The sequence below is a fragment of the Pyxicephalus adspersus genome, chromosome 10 (assembly GCF_032062135.1).
Source record: "Pyxicephalus adspersus chromosome 10, UCB_Pads_2.0, whole genome shotgun sequence".
NCBI lineage: Eukaryota > Metazoa > Chordata > Amphibia > Anura > Pyxicephalidae > Pyxicephalus > Pyxicephalus adspersus.
The window spans coordinates 31,213,089-31,219,683 of record NC_092867.1 but is presented as its reverse complement, the minus strand read 5'-3'; the positions used below and the strand labels follow the sequence as shown (position 1 = coordinate 31,219,683).

At 36.3% G+C, this 6,595-nt stretch overlaps 1 non-coding gene across 1 annotated transcript; it reads right to left on the bottom strand.

Annotated features, from left to right (window-relative positions):
• Positions 1 to 6,113: 6,113 nt before the first annotated feature.
• On the bottom strand, positions 6,114 to 6,303 carry LOC140340172 (U2 spliceosomal RNA). Its single transcript, XR_011922608.1, has one exon. It is a non-coding gene; the product is annotated as a U2 spliceosomal RNA (small nuclear RNA).
• Positions 6,304 to 6,595: the final 292 nt, after the last annotated feature.

Sequence of the window (6,595 nt, the reverse complement as noted above, 5' to 3'; positions counted from 1 at the left end):
TTCCTTGAGCAATGAGCAGTTTTTGCCTCTCAGGTCTGTTTAAGTGACAACCATTAACTTTTTGGCTATCTTTAAGGGTGATATTCTTCACACTGGCCAGCAATGTAAGAGGAATTCTTCCTTATGACCACCTCAATAATGTACTCTGATTTGTGGATATAGTAATTATAGTAGGGAAACCCTGACAACCTGAAAGTTCTTTCATTGGGTTCCCCATGTCAAAAAGGTTGAGACACACTGCTCTAGACTGTGGTTTAAATAGAGACTGGAATTTGATGTACCATTAAAATTTTAAATGAATTTATGACCTATAACAACACAGATAGTTTTTCTTCAAGACTTTGACCAAAGATCTCCAAAGGACTCTTCCTTCACTAAGTGACAAGCATGTCTGGACAACTAGCCCAACAACACTGTACTTTATTCAAACTATTTACAAAAAAATCTTGACTATTCAAGTCTGTCAAGAAAGGTAGTTAAATTTCTTTAATGGTTGTAATGTACTGCTTTTCTAATGTATGCAGAGTTGTGCCTGGACTACTTATCTGATTTATTTATCCTGTTAACACTTTTCCGATTTCTATCTACATAGCCTTGTGTCAAGAAAAAAATACTTAAATTTTACTGCTTCTCCTTGTAAATCTCTCTCTCTCTCTATATATATATATAATATGTGGGATTTACAACCGTATCAGAACTATGCTAATTCCTGTAGAATGGATTTTGGCAAATCCTGAAAGATTGCATTTTGAATAACTTAGGTTAGCTAATAATGAGGATCACTTGAACTACAAACTTTCTCCATACTTTCTTATATATTACATTCCACTGGATGTTGTAGTTCTTTATCTTTAGAATTTCATTGTCTGAAAAGCTTTTTTTGTATGTCCACTCTATTGCATATATGTGTGAGTTCTTGTAAGTGCTATATTTTGAAAGTTCTTGTGTTTGAACAGTTTATCCTTATCCTTTGCAAATAACTTTTGGTATTTTACATATAAGGTTTTGAGGATGCAGACTGGAACAAAATATTGACTGGCTTCATAAGTCTTAGAGGTAATTTGACCATTGGGAACTATTTACAGGCTCAAGTCCAGGAACTCAGCTGCATTTACTAATGTGTAGGGTGAGTTTGATATTCCGGATGTAGTTGTTAATTTCTAATCATTTTACACTCCTCCACTGATCCCTACTAGAAGAATATACTATCACCAATTAATCTAAGCTATGCCAGCATGTAATCATGATAACATTTCACAAATGTCCCAAATACTAGTTGTATTTTTCCACCCCCTTAGATGTAAAGTGACATATGGTGGTGCACACTTTATGTCAATTGCCATATCAAATGTTTGAAGGTAAAACTGTTTGTCAAATATAAAGCAATTATAAACATGAAGTTACTTTTCAGAAAGCTGTTATAGGATCTCTATATTATATCATTGGCATGTAGAATATACATATATCATTGTTCCACCATTGTGTCCTGCACTTACAGAGAATGATGGGAGTGGTACTGATGTTGTAACACCAGAATCATTACTGACATATTTACCACTGCACTAGAGGAAGAGGGTCCTGTGCCATGGGATCAGCCTGATAATGTCTAGAAAAATAACTATATAAACAAAAGCAAAAACACACAAAATGGTTATCTCCAGTTTTACCATCAGTTAAAATCTTGTATTTGTTAGGAATCCTTTTAGCACCACCATATAACAACCCTATGGCAGCTTACCCACACGTACACAATAAAACCTCTTGAGCAACTGTGGTCAAATTTGCTTCGGAGCATTGAACAATCACTGCTCTGGTTTTTGTAAAAAAAAATCTGTTCTAGCTGGTGTTGGATAATAAACATTTACACATTATTCTCTATTATTATATGTGCCTTATTATTATATTGCCCCCTTTGTGGTTAAAAAACAGAAGTTTTTTTTAGTGAAAGACAACATGGGCTTACGGTGTTGAGGACAGAAATTGCCATGTTCCAGTCTAGAACAGTAACATTGTCATTTTCATCTACTACTTTCTTAATACAAAATATAAAGATTTGTTCATGAAAGGAAATCTTTGATTTGTTTTTAAACTTTTCTGCCTGAGCAATACCATATGTATATAGTTCAACCTCATACACTGGGGCTCATTTATTAAAGCTCTCCAAGACTGGTGAAGATAGACTATCATGGTAGAACCTGGGTGTTTTTAAGTTTGGTTTGTTTTCCAGCATCCTTTGATACCTGTCAATAACAGGTACAATAATATAAGATTGAAAACTTGTTTCCAATTATGAGGTCTGATCCGTTGTTTTTGAGGGCATTTAAGAAGTGAAAATATCTGGGCTTATATTTGGATATACTGTAAATATAACTCCTGTTCTGTGTTATATCCTACATCCAAGTCTACAGGTGCTCTGTGCCAGGGAACAAACTGGTCTGCATGATAGCAGACTCAAGGCCATTCAGAAAATGGAAATCACAAGAGGAGACCACTAAAAAAGATGGATCGCTGTATGAAAACCTGAACAACTCACGAGGTTGGCTTAGTTCGAAAAGTTCAAAATGCTCATGCATTCATTATACATTTAAAGTAATATTCATGAAGCTTTGAATATTAGAACAGTACATTCTCAAGCAGAGTTGGAAGAAACAAGCTAGAACAGACACATCTTACTTTATTAATACACCTCCAAGGAAATTCCGTGAACTTCTTGACAGTTCAACCGCGGGTAGGTGTGTACTCAATCACTAATGTATTTTGCTCCAGGTGTAAGGGCGTTTAAACCTAATGAACTAAGGTGACATTTTTTCGTTTAGTCTTGTAAGTCTGTTTAATTTTTTTCTCTCTAGGTATTGGACAAAGCCTATGTAAATATGGCGTATGTAAATATGTGTGACGTGGGTATTGTGTATACAGTGCTTTAAATCAGCACATACCATCAATGGATTGCAGTCAGTGTTAGAATGAATATATTCTCGGTGGTTGTCCATCCTCTAACGGTGAGCTGAACAAAATTCCTTAATGCTGTAATTTGCTGAAGTTTTCCAGCTCTACTGCCCTTCCAAGGCAAAGATAAAGAGTTAAAACACAATTAAAGAATGTGATGTATGTATACCTGGACGCTGGGGGATTTCCCTTCAGTCTTTACCACCATGGCATCCCCCCATATGCAGAGGGGCGCAGAGGGTCACAGAGGGGCGCAGAAATAGAGCCACCCTTTTTTATAAGCCACCCTTTTATATTATGTAAAACAATTGGTGATAGGTCCACTTTAATTGAAAAATACCCTTATATAATTGGTCAGTATGAACCTCTTACTGTGTGGTAGTCTAAATTCATCATGGATCTTTGGAGTCATGCTTGTGGCCCTACCAGATGGCATCAGACTCCAAGCCATCAGTTGGGAGGACAGTCAACCACAGCTCAAGGAGTGATTTTCTTAAGTGCAAGAGGTTTTATTGAACAAACAAATATGTCAGTGACATATCATTTCCAATATTGTGATTCCAAGGATCAGAAATATCTCTTATACTTTTAGACTTCTCTCGTATTAGATGTAAAAAATATTTCTCAATGGTACATTACATGTTAAGAATATGACTGGCAAAGATGCACACTGCAATAATCTCCGGGTATCCCTAGAACCGATCCTGCATTGGGGTGAATGTGTTTTTGTCACAGTATGGGTGAGCTTTTATGCTGTGCATATTTGCTGATTATGACACACACTTACCTTTTTGTCCAGGATCTTCCCATAGTTGTATGCTCTAAAGCTGCCATCTTTGCTGCTAGCACATCAGGTCAAGACTGATGCTCTTCAGCTATTAGGTGATTCTGATAATCAGGGGCCCTGTTCAGAACTGACTTAGGGCTGAGTTGGGGCCCCTATTGGAGCCCCTCATAGTTAAGGAGAGTACAGGGCCCTCATGCAGTGACACACTTTGCACCTTCCTATGTCCACACCCAGTTATGTTGTCCCTGACATCTAAGTCTATTCTTGGCACTGCAAAGAACAAAGCCAGGCCCAACATGGCACATATGCTGTGCAATGTACCCTGTTTCCCCAAAAATAAGACGGTGTCTTATATTAAGTTTTGCTGCAAAAACATGCACTAGGGCTTATTTTCATGTGATGTCTTATTTTTTGCATGAACAACAATCAACATTTATTCTTGAACAAAAAAATCAATATTTTTACAAATATAGTCTGGTCATCACACATGCCTAACATTAACGCTTTCCTTAAATGAGCACCTCTTGTCCATGTATTTTGACATATTGTAGCCTACATTTAGGGGAAGGGCTTATTTTCAGGGTACGGCCTATATTATAAACATCTTCAAAAATGTGGAAAACCCATGATAGGGCTTATTTTCGGGGAAACAGATAATGCTTATTTTTGGGGAAACAATTATTGATTTTTTTAAAGTTCAAGAAAAAATGTTGAAAAGGATAAAAACCCACCAAAAGCCTAGGAAAACTGTGACAAACAAGTTTGTCTAGTGCATGTTACTAAAGTTCTTCCCTGACATCTAAGGGTTAATTATTCTGTATGGTGTAACGTGGGGCAGTGCTCAGAAAATTATTTGCTCTGATACATGTCCTGCGTTTTTCCCCTTATTTTTTACCTGGCTATCCTATGAATAACCATAGACAGAAATATTCCCATAACAACTACATCTTACGATTTTTTTAAGTGCAAGAGGTTTTATTGAACAAACAAATATGTCAGTGACATATCATTTCCGGCTTATATTATAAACATCTTCAAAAATGTGGAAAACCCATGATAGGGCTTATTTTCGGGGAAACAGATAATGCTTATTTTCGGGGAAACAATTATTGATTTTCTTAAAGTTCAAGAAAAAATGTCGAAAAGGATAAAAACCCACCAGAAGCGAAGGAAAACTTTGTGTGTTCCTTCTGCCTAGAACCTCTACCTCCTGGTTCCTTTTAATATTTTGTTTTTGCTTTTTTTGGCTGTTTCGGTTGGCATAAAGCCAACAGCTATCTAAGCTTACCATCAAAATATTTTTGATAAATGGATTTTGCTGTTTCTTCCCCACAGCTAAAATCCTAGAACAGGTTGAAGAATTGAACCTCAAAGGCATATTGCTACTGTAAAATTCCTTGAGGTATAGCAAACACCTTAAATGTTCTTGTCACTTGATTAATCAGGTAACTTTATTATTTCTTGCTAGTGAAAAATACCTTTACCTTCCATGCAAAGATTGCCATTTTGCTCTTAAAAGCATATTATTCTTATACTCATTTTTGCTTTATATTTATTTTTTGGTTCTGGTGATGACATCAAGCTGGCTATGGAGCTTATTTCGAAAAAGACCGAGTCTAAGATGATGCTTATGAGATTACCAAAGCAAAACATTTTGAAAGACAATATAACATAAAATGACACTGCAATAACATTTTACAATGTCATATATCGTGCTAGAGTCTAAATTTGGTTATTAAAAACAGTATTCCTATTAGGTCATCTAAAATAATTACAGATTCAAAGTAAATACTGTAAGTTTAAATAAGTGAGTAATGTGAGAATTTTATGTTTTTTTATGTCATTAATTTCATCTAAAATACCAACACAGATGTTTATGACTAAATCACATATCACTGTGAAGACTAATGTCAAACTAGGAGCGTATTAATCACTGCTACACTGACAGGTAATAATGTAGGCAGTATGTGGACCAACTTCTGACAGCAGCTACATGATTTAGTTTTGAATGACTGGCATCATTATGTGTCAGTATTATGGGTGATTAACTGTTACTATTAGAGAATACATCTGTCCTAAATATTTATTTGTGTCTGGAGGGTTAGGGATAGTTGTGTAGAAACAATGGTTGGTCTTCTGTGTGTTGGGTAGGGAGCAGCGGGTTGATCACGCGGGTCTTTATCTTGCAACATCCTCAATATACAGCTACTAGTGAATGATTTTGTGACACCCATGTGCCCTGTCTCCTTGGTCATGTGCTGTGGCCACCTAGTAAAGCACAAGCAATATACGAGGTATTGTCAATGTGGTGATCACTATCACCTTCCCTGCCTGACTGCGTTCATCATTGTCATAAATCGTAATTATAAATTCAACATTCTAATGCTGAAATTTCGTCTACAATGGAAGATAATTTTATGCTGTTTGGGATCCCTGGGAGCAGAAATAACAATCATCTCCTTGTTCCAAAAATCCATTAATATAAGGACCCCTGATTGGGGACTCATCAGACATTAAAATGATAAAATTAGATATTACTTCTGATCTTCGACAAAAGGCCAAAAAGAGATTCACTCTCATATTTTAATGCATTCCTGTGAATAGCAGAACAGGATATAATTTACAAGCAAACATTCTTGCAATGGATTGGTTTGTATTCTTGTGAGATTTTTCCTGTTCTGCATCCTACAGAAACCTACCAGGAAGGACAGGGACATCATGCCTGGAAATGCGGCAGGCAGGGGTAAGATATCATTTCTTACTCTTTACCTGTCTAGAGCTTTTTTAACATACTAAGCCTAAGTGATTTGTGTTTGGTGGAAGGTCCATGTCCAGGCACTTCATCTTATGGGGTAACAACTG